The 11424-nt window shown below is 32.0% G+C and overlaps 1 pseudogene; it reads left to right on the top strand.

The window, feature by feature from the left end:
* The first annotated feature begins 441 nt into the window (after nucleotides 1-441).
* On the top strand, nucleotides 442-3380 carry LOC126689614 (ABC transporter G family member 1-like; annotated as a pseudogene).
* Nucleotides 3381-11424: the final 8044 nt, after the last annotated feature.

Genomic DNA, 11424 nt, shown 5'->3' with positions numbered 1-11424 from the left:
TTGTGTTTTATGATAGTTCACCTATGGATTTGTGAGGTTTTCGTCATTCGAATTTGAATGGTGTATTCCACTATTTTGTAAGGATATGCGGTGGTTTTACAAAAATTTATGCTTATTCGTGAAATTTGTGTATAAATACTTAAATGTAATTTACTAATGTATATGGTTATTTATTTATTTATTTGCATCAATTAATAAGCATCTGGGGAGATTAAGTTCAACTAGAGAGAGAAAACTACTACTCATAAGCAAGTAATTATTGCAGGAAGATTAAGTTCAAATACGTAGCAAACTGGGGAGATCTTCGTTAATGGACGCAAAGAGACTCTTGCTTTTGGAACTTCGGTAGGTGAAAAAGAGTCATATGTGTTTATTGTGTAGGAACTTCGGTGTGTGAAAAAGGGCCGGGTCATATGTGTTGTGTTTATTGTGTTTATGTATATGAATTATAATGTTCTTGGTCTGTCAAAATAGTTTCTCTTAAATGTAGGCCTTTGGCTTTGTTATCATTAATTAATAATGATCACAACAATAATGTGGCTTTTTTTGGTCCAGAGCTAAATTTGTGCCACATCTTACACTTGTTTTAATGCTATCATCATATTAACCCCTAAAATGATCTGTTTATGACTTCATTGATGACTAATAAGGTAAATGATACATGTGTTGTGAATCACTCTACTTATTCAAGAACTTTCAATTTTCATGTCACAGCAACAGTAATTCCTTATGAGCTAAAATCATGGTGTAGGCTTACAAAATCGACATAGTAATGAATATCTAAACACAATAAGTAAATGATTAAATTACTATTTTTATCATTGATGACACATCACTTTATATTGTAAAGCTTATGTAATAATATATCATTCTTAGATAAATTAGAACTTTAGTGTAAAACTAGTACCTAAACTGGGCTTTGATTTTTTTCCCCCCTAAAAATTGTTTCACAAATTGCCCTTAATTTCTTTATGTTGTAATAATGGCCTCTCTTACTTTCCATGATTTAGGCCTATGTGACTTAAGATGACACCTTAATGACAACACTTACAGTAGGGGAAGCTATGTACTACTCTGCACAACTCCAACTACCTGATTCAATGTCAAAATTCGAGAAGAAAGAAAGGGCTGAGATGACTATAATGGAGATGGGCTTACATGACTCAATGGACACAAGAATAGGAGGGTGGAGCATAAAAGGCCTTAGTGGTGGACAAAAGAGAAGGGTTAGCATTTGTATTGAAATATTAACTCGCCCAAAGCTTCTTTTCCTTGACGAGCCTACTAGTGGACTAGACAGTGCAGCATCTTTCCATGTCATGAGCCGCATCGTTAAGCTAGCACGTCAAGATGGAAGGACTGTTATTGCATCAATCCATCAACCAAGCAGTGAAGTTTTTGAGCTCTTCAATAATCTCTGCCTCCTTTCTACTGGCATGACAGTCTATTTTGGGTCCATTTCAATGGCAAAGGAGGTACAATAATAATTTCTTCTACTATGCATGTAAAATCAACATTTTTGTCACCTTGTTTAACCTTATTGAATTCTTCTTTTTCAATGGAAAAAAAGGACTAAAAAATAAAATCTTATCAGCATGCATCATCAAACAAATTGTTTCCAAATAATTATAAAATGTTTATATGTAATTTCTATGCAGTTTTTTGCTTCTAATGGCTTTCCATGCCCAACTTTGAGAAACCCATCTGATCACTATCTTAGAACTATCAACAAAGGACTTTGATGCAGTAAGTATATATATATATATATATATATATATATATATATATTTTTTTTTTTTTTTTTTCTCATTACCATCCCTACTCTTGAATATAATCATCATGGCCATGGGGTACACAAATTGTTTAAAACTCATGTCAACCCTTTGCTTTTGAACACTAGGGCATCATACGAGACCCTGATGGCACAACAAGCACTGAGGAAGTCATTAATAGTCTCGTCAATTCATACAAGTCATCTGGGACTTTCCAGGAAGTTCAGTGCCTGGTATCTAAGATATGCCAACAGGTAAACAAGTTTATAGTTATTATTGTTAATGACTTAATGCTAACTCATCAATCATTCCCCATAAAGACACAAGTAACTATGAGGCTGAGTTTTTTGTTTTGTAGAATGGAGGAACTTTGGAGAAGAAGGGAAGCCAAGCAAGTTTCATTACACAGTGCCTAGTTCTAACAAGTAGATCCTTTGTGAACATGTATCATGATCTAGGCTATTACTGGCTTCGGCTTGCAGTCTATATTGCATTGTGTTTATGTGTTGGAACTATCTTCCATGACATTGGCTTCACTTTTGGTTCCATTCAGGTAATTGATGGAAATATACGTATATACATATACAAATCATTTTTTTGAAAAGAAAACATCCAAGCTAATATTGATTATTTCAAAAAAAGTGATGTTTATTGCACACTCTAATTCACACAATTTTGCACACCCCCCAAATAACAGAAATACTAACTTGAAGTCATGATTTCAAGTTTAAACTATTTCAAAATGATGATCCAATTATAACTCTATTCTAAATTTCTAGGCAAGAGGTTCAATGCTGATGTTTGTTGCGGCTTTTCTGACTTTTATGGCAATTGGCGGATTCCCTTCTTTTGTAGAGGACATGAAGGTTGGTCACTTTTTGAATTTCTAATGATTTTATATGCAACACAATTTTGTATCAATTAATTGGATGTACTTTGACCTTGTTATATTCTTCAACGATGTATCAGATCTTTGGGCGAGAAAGATTGAATGGGCACTACGGTGTTAGCGCATATGTGATTGGAAACACGTTTTCTTCCCTTCCTTACTTGCTTATCATCTCTATACTTCCAGGAGCAATAGCCTATTACCTAGTTGGCCTTCAAAAGAGTTTTGAAAACTTTGCCTACTTTGTGTTGGTCCTCTTCGTATGCATGATGCTAGTTGAAAGCTTAATGATGATTGTTGCTAGTACAGTGCCAGATTTCCTCATGGGTATCATTACTGGTGCTGGAATACAAGATGTGATGATGCTTAATGGAGGTTTCTTCCGATTGCCAAATGATCTTCCTAAACCTTTTTGGAGATACCCAGTGTACTACATTGCATTCCATAAGTATGCAAACCAAGGATTCTATAAGAATGAGTTTGAAGGATTAACATTCCGTAATAACCAAGCCGGTGGGTCACCTACCATAACTAGTGAAGAAATCTTGCGAAATACTTGGCAGGTAGAAACGGGCTACTCCAAGTGGATTGATCTTGCCATTTTGTTCGGGATGGTGGTTTTATATCGACTTATGTTTTTGGGCATTGTAAAGATTGTCGAAAAGGTTAAGCCGGTTGTTAAAGCTCTTGGATTTGGGCCTCCCAAGCATTTGAAATAGATCGCAGAGAACCCTTAGCTGATATTCAATCCTTAACTTCAGAGGCTAAACCGAGAATTGCTGTTTGGGGCCAAGCTTAAACTATGGTATTTGTAGTTTTTTTTTTTTTTTTTTGAGATAATATAGACAGAAGACATAGGTGATGGGCCGGGAAGGAGGGAGTGGAAATCATATTTGCAGTTATTCATGAAAAACTCAAAGTAGAATATATATAGTTTTATCAATATACTAATACTTAATAAAACTAAATGACCAAATGATCAATTGAGTATCTTAAGGTCATTTCCCCCTTAGGTTTCTCTTATTCCTTTGAACAACCATAAGTCCATAACATTCAAGAAATTAAATATATGAATATAATAAGGAAAATGCTAAAACTACAAACTATTACAAACTTTTGATATGTGATGAGCGGTTATTAGTAAGTAAAAAAGTGATGTTAGTAGAAATTAAAATCTAGACTATATCTACAGGAAGACATAATATTAATAGAAATTAAAAAAAAAAAAAAATCATATAAGACAATATGAAACTAGAGTAAAAAAATTATGTTAGTAGAAATTAAAAACTAGACTACATTTACAAGAAGACATAATATTAATAGAAAATTTTTTAAAAATCATATAAGCCAATATGAAACTAGAGATGATGATGATGATGGTAGAAATTAAAAGTAAAAAAGTGATGTTAGTAGAAATTAAAAACTAGACTACATCTACAAGAAGGCATAATATTAATAGAATTTTTTTTTTTAAAATCATATAAGCCAATATGAAACTAGAGATGATGATGATGAAGAAGAAGAATAAGCCCAAATGAAAATTTGAACATAGCCTATTAAGTATCAATTGGTTTAAAATTAAAGGAAAAGAAAATTATAACACATAGGATAAATAAATGTATAGAAATAAAAAATAAAAAATAAATAAAATAAGAGAAAAAGAATTTGGTACCTCATACGATTTCAAAGTCATTTTTGCTAAGATTCAAACAAGCTTAAGACTCTGTTAAGAAAAATGGAGGAGTTGAATGCTAAGTGGGAAGGTAAGCATAGAGTATCGGTGGTAGCTTAAATAGGTTGGGGCGGAAGGCAAGTAGCTTGAAAAATGAGAATTCTAAGCTACAGATAGAAGGTTGAAAATTGAAAAATTAAAGCTTCTAAAGCAAAGCCAACGGCCTAATGTGTGTGGGGGGTTTCAACTTTCAAATTTTAATAGCAAAGGCTAACAGTAAAAAAGTGAAAATAAGATTTGAGTAAGCTTGAAAAGAATACATGTAGATAGGTGCAAGCCAAAGCCACTACCACATTACTTTAATGGTCAAGGATCACCATTCACCACACCCCAATGATTGCCTTTTGGGTTGTGTGGAGAGTGAGCGCTCTCAAAATTTGCTTTATGCCAGTCTTTCGGTCAACAAATTAACTTTTTATAAGTATCTTCCAAGATATACTAACTAAAAGTTTTGAACCAAAAAACTCTTCCAAAATACTAACTAAAGGTTTCGAATTAAAGAACTCATGAATCACGCCTCAAAAACCACTAGGCCTTAAAATATACTACTTTATACATTGAAAAATTGCAACGTTAGAGGAAAACAAGATTTGAAGGAGGAGAAGTTGGAATATCAAAAAGGGAAGAAAAAAAATGTGAAACTATTTTATTTAGAGTAATATTACAACCATAAATTATTTTACAATATTTTTATAAAATGTTGACGTGGCCAGCCTCTTATTGGTTTTAATTTAAACCCATCATTAATATTATTTTTTTATTTACCAATAATCACTCACCACATTAGCAATTTATAAAAAAAATTTGTAAAATAGTTTATATTTCTAGTATTATTCTTTTATTTAACTAATAAGATTTTAATGATTGAATATATATATATATATATATATATATATATATATATGTGAGATGGGTTCAAGTTATACCTGGTGTAACTCCACAAGAATTACACATTTTCTAAACCGTAGATTTATGAGAAATCCAACGGATAAAAACAAAACACTATTATCCATTACAACATTAAATACTTACCTACTCCCTTGATCCCACTTTGTTTGTCCTCTATTCTATTTTGAGATGTTTCAAAATATTGTCCTGTTTCTAAAAATAAAAATTATTAATTTACTAATGTTCCTATTATACCCCTATTTTATTAATAATTTAATTTTTTGATAAATATATTTAAGGGTAGTTTTGGAAACTTATATATTTTTAAAAGGTAGACAAGACAATAAATGATGTTCCCTTAAAAATTTTGATTTTTCAAATAGGATAAACAAAATGGGACGAATGGAGTAATTAATAGTCTACTCATTATCCCTCCCCTCATTAAATATTTCTTATGTCTCTTTTTCTCTCTTCTTATTAAGTCTTTCTTTCCATTTTCTTTGCAATTTCTCCTACGTTTCTACTTTCTTAGTTTTTTTCTCCCTAAATATCACTTTCCTTATATCTGTTTTACAAAATGTTCAAGCAAAAATATTCATGGCAGGAGCTGCAAATGGCATCAGACAACCAAATGAGGAGATCTTATTGGGATGTACTATTTGATTGTTTTTCTTCTGATGATCTTATTGGGATGTACTATTTGAATTGCATTTTCTTTTATGCGTATTTCCATGATACGGAAGTACGTTCTCTTTTCTATTGCACTTATTGGATAACTGGTTATTTTCATAGAGGGCCTGGCTGGATTCATTTCAAGGGACTGGTATAGTAGTAGACCAAATGTGCTGATGAAGGGTTTTACTGGCTATAGTGTCGCATGAAGGACTATATGTCAGATCAGAATTTATTAGTAGAACTATAGAGGCAACTAAAACCCACTTTTCCTTAGATCAGCAGAGGCAGAATCCATTGAGACTACTGCATCTGTAAATACAAAATTTTGTCCCATAACCAGGCTATTGACAAAGCATGAACTGGAGGTAGCAGCTTTTGCTTCTCCATCTTTGGGTTCTCTCTCTGTCATTTTAATTCTAATAACTAGTGCTAACAATGCAAGAGGTCCCCATAGAATCTCTCACCTTTGAGTTTTGTAACAGTTGTATTGTTTTTGTATGAAGTTTAATGTTTATATGACCATATTTGTTTGATGTCACTGGAGTAATCCTAATACTCGCCTGAGGCATTGACATTTTGTAGTTTAAATTATTTCTCTTAACTGGGGAAATATTAATGGAATAAATTTTATAGTAATTCTCTCACGATTTTAGGCACCACTCAAGTGATCATTGACTAATAAGAATCATTTCAAACGAAAAACACCTTGTTGGGCTCGGTCAAAAGAGTATTTCTCTACATTGAAAAGCTAACTCTATTGTCAATTGGTTGCTCTTTAAAACTCTATATTAAGATTTCTTTAATGTGCATTAGGCATCTCAATTGGACAAATATTAGGCTTTTTTATTTTTTATTTTTCAAAGAACTTTGATAACATCTGTTACATCATATTATTAGTAGAGTGATTAGACTCATTACATAATACAATTATTTGTAGGAGCAATATTAGTGCTTTGATCATAATATGTTCTTTCTTAAATGTCTTAATTGTTAACTTTCTAATGTGGAAGAGTTGGTTAAAATCTATAGTAGAAGATAAGTGGTCCCAGCCCCCAAGTTCAACTCCCTACAAATTCATTTGTTGATGATAAGGGAGCAATCTTTGCAAAGTTTCTTGAGTAAGCGGAGGAAGGAGATTTCGTTAATGCATGTTTCTTCAACTTTTAAGCTGTTTATTCTATTTGCATTGGTTTTATTATAGTTATTGTGTTGTTCAATCTTTCTTTTCCAAAAGTCCTCTTAATTGAGGTAGTGCAGATTACATCCAATTCACTCGAATTTGAGTCAAAACATAAATTTTTGGTAAAAAAAGAAATTTGTAAGATTAATATAGTAAAATTTTTAAAATCTTCAAGATCACTGATTTTTTTTTTTTTTTTTTTTTTGATACAAGATCACTGATTACTGTACATGACTTACTCAGCTTCATTTATTACAGTAGATCTCGTTAAAACCCCTGTACACCTATGCTAGTAGTGACTTGCGAACTTAGCCAATTCTCTCCCCCACATGACATGAATGGTTTTCATACAACTGCATAGAAGGTGCTCTCATTTCCTTAAACTAACATCAAATCAATAAAAGTAAAACACCACCCATGTCCAGTGGGTGTTCTTGGAAGAATATGTATATTCAAGTAGCTCTCTGTTTACACTAATAATAAGCTGAATCAGGCATGCTAGAGGTTTCACCATAATAAGCTTGTTCCTCCACGAGTGGATGAAGATTTGCAGAGGGATTATACTGTTGAACCACCAAAACCAATGCCGTGGTGGAAAGTTCTGACGATGCTAAAAAGCTTCCCACTGGTCCCAACTCTGGATAATCGGTTTTGTTCACCAAGGGTACTGTTGGGGCCACTCTTCCCACCAAGAACAGATTGTACTCGTTCAAGGCTTTCAATGCGTCCACCACCTCAGCCTTGTTTTCGACTAACATTTCTTCGTACAAATTTGACGACTCCTTCTCCTTGTTGCTGTGTGTGCTTTTAAACTAGATACAATAGTACTTCTTGAAAATTTTATTTCGTTTTTTTCATTAATTTGCTAAACATATTATCAAGGAGAGACAAAAAGAGACATAAATCTACGATGAAGTGATATTAAGGGATGATTTGTTGGAGTTCTTATAATCCCATTCTCTCTCCTCATTTGGTTGTCTGATGCCATTTGCAGCTCCTGCCATGAATATTTTTGCTTGAACATTTAGTAAAACAAATATAAGGAAAGTGATATTCAGGGAGAAGAAAACTAAGAAAGTAGAAACGTAGGAGAAATTGCAAAGAAAATGAAAAGAAAGACTTAATAAGGAGAGAGAAAAAGAGATATAAGAAATATTTAATGAGGGGAGAGATAATGAGAGGACTATTAATTAGGTAAGTATTTAATGTTGTAATGGATAATTGTGTTTTGTTTTTATCCATGGGATCTCTCATAAATCTACGGTTTATAAAAGGTGTAACTCTTGTGGAGTTACACCAGGTGTAACTTAAACCTCTCTCTCTCTCTCTCTCTATATATATATATATATATATACTCTCTCTCTCTCTCTCTCTCTCTCTCTCTCTATATATATATATATATATATATATATAAGAGACAAACGTATAATAAAAGCATTTCTGGCAACACATCTTCCTAATATAATAGTATTTTTAAAACAGGAGATACCGGTTCCATTGAGTTGGGTCAGCTATCTAGTTACTAAGTGTAATTAAGAGTTCGTTTAGAAACAGTTTATTTAGATAAAACCTTTTTTTTTTTTTTTTTGCTGAAAGTACTGTAGATAAAGTTAAAATAGTACAATAGGATTTATGAATAGTATCAAAAATGCAATGAGACCTATGAATAGTAGCAAAAATAAGCTAAATAGTAAAAAAATCTGACTTTTTAAGCTAATGCCAAACGTATACTAAGTTGACAAATTAAAAATAGTTATCAGAGTATCATATTGGTGGTGCCAAAAATTTAGCAATTTGGCACCATAAAAAGTTACTTTATTTATTTTACCATCTCATTTTATAAAACACCCAACATTGTTGGTTTTATTTTAGCATTCAACACAATAAAATAATATAACCAATACAATAAAATAATATATCTACTGCAATAAACAATAACCACTACCACCAACACAATAAAATAATACATCTTTTAATAAATTTTTTCTTTCTTTTACCATCTTAGCATGCACAACTATATTTAGCTGTGCACTATAGCTTAAAAGCCAAAAAATTTGGCTTTGCCTTCATTGATCCTATTTTGCTATATTTTAATGGTAAATTTAGCATTTTAACAAAATGCCTACACCAATACTAAGATTTTAGCATATCCAGAGTTATAAAACTCCGGATATGCTAAAATTTAGCATCAAACAACTAAAATGACGCATTATTCACCCTTTTAATTGTAAAAAATTTACAACTTAGGGTCTGTTTAGAATTCGATTATTTTGCTGAAACTAAAACTTTTTTTTATTGAAAGTACTATAGATAAATGTAAAAGTTAGCTGCAATAGTACAATAAGACTCATGAAATCAAATTCTAGCCGGTATTGAAATCCGGGCCGTTCCGGTCATTCCGATCGATTTCGGTGAGTTTCAGCCGGTATACCAATTCTAGCCGGTATTGAAATCAAACCCGATCAACCCATCTTGTCATGGCACTGGTCACCAGAAGAAACGCATCTCATCACAACAGTCTTCTTTTTCTTCTTCTTCAATTTTTCTGTGCGTTTCATCCTCTGCAACTTTCTTTCTAATTCTTGTTTTGGCTATTTTCTGTCCAGTTCAACTTTTTATTGTGCTTAGTTTTGTTTTTTGTAATATTATTTTTAGTTTTGTGAGCCTTCACGTGACTAGCCTGACTAGTATTTGAAAGGGAAGCTATAATTCAGCTTTTTATGTTGACTTGTTAGCCCCCTGCCCTCCTCCACTCACGTTGTCATCTAGCTTTTTTATAAAAATAAATTTCAGCTTTTATTTTTTATCTTTCATTATTTATATACATTTTAATCTTATAATATTCTAAAAAATTGTTAATTTATATATATATATATATATATATATAACTGAAGCCTCTGCTCTCTCCACAATTTTTCACATCAACATTTTTTATTTATATTTTTTTAATAAAAAACTAATTAATAAACTATTACTTATCTAATAGTGAGCTGTAAATATCAAACTTCAAGTTGATCAGGACACAATATGAGACTTGAATTTTAAAATTAATAAACTAATATAAAAACCTCTCTTTCTTCCCCAAAAGCAAACCCGATAAAACTCCTAAAACAAACCTTACTAGCAGACTAAAGAATCAACGAAGAAACAACAAATCAAGCAAAATATTGTTATCTATCCTCTCTCAAAAGCTAACCCAAGCACGACCATGGGTGTTCCTCTCTCAAACACAGACCCAAGCTCGACCATGGGTGCCAACGTTTTCAATCTCTGACCCGGCCGCCATATCAGATCATTCTCTCTGGGTATTTCTCAATTAATCTATGACTAATCTCTTTTCCTACTGTCTTCAATTGGGTTTTCTATCAATTTAGGGATTTCAATTCCTAACCCTTTTTTCCTCTCTATTCTTTTTTGTTGAAGTCAGGGAAACAGTAATAGAAAATCAAATTCTACAGGTTTTGTAAGAAAATATTGTGGATATGAATGGGTTTCGTAGTGGAGATAGTATTAAAGAGCCTTCCAACCCTCAAAATCTGACAACAATCCTATAGGTTTTGCTTTATCTTCAAGTTTTGCTTTATTTGCTATTTAGGTTTTTTTAGCATATCCGATTTACCTTAGGTTAATCGTCTGTTTGGTTGAATAATTATTTGGCTACCTAAAATGCCAGCCTACTGCCTCTTCATTATAGAGAAATAGGGAATTAAAAATGTGTTGATGAAATTTTTATTTCTTGCTTTATATTATGAATTTGGTTTGTATTCTAGAGTTGATTGTGTTTTGTAGTTTTATAATTTTGAATTTGGTTGGAACTTTTTATTATTATTTGTGAATTTGAAATTTAAAGCAGTTGAGTATAAGGATATTTGTAAACCTGTAGTTTGGCTTTGCATGTGGTTCTAATATATATCAAATTCAGGAAGGGGTTACTCAGTGTGTGGTTTGACCTATAAAACTTCAATGCTGCCCCATGATGGTTGAGATGGTGTGACAATCCATGAGTATACATATACTATATCCTCCTCCTCTTAGGTTCTCACATTTTCTTATTTTGTATTTTAATTCCTTTTTCTATTTGGTTGCATGGAGATTCATACTTTCTTTTTCTTTTCTTTTTTAATTATTATTAGTAGCCTTGGTTGGAGTTTCTTAATTCGTATAAGATATTGTTTGAAATACAAAGTATTTTGGCTGAATTATTATGTAAGCATCCAATTAAGAAGTTGTATAACTGACTGGAAACTCAGATTCAGTTTGTTATTTTCTATTTGATTATTGAATGCCC

Source organism: Quercus robur, chromosome 6 (assembly GCF_932294415.1).
Source record: "Quercus robur chromosome 6, dhQueRobu3.1, whole genome shotgun sequence".
NCBI classification, from domain to species: Eukaryota; Viridiplantae; Streptophyta; class Magnoliopsida; order Fagales; family Fagaceae; genus Quercus; species Quercus robur.
Note: the sequence above shows the minus strand (reverse complement) of the source record. Positions and strands in the feature narration are given on the sequence as shown.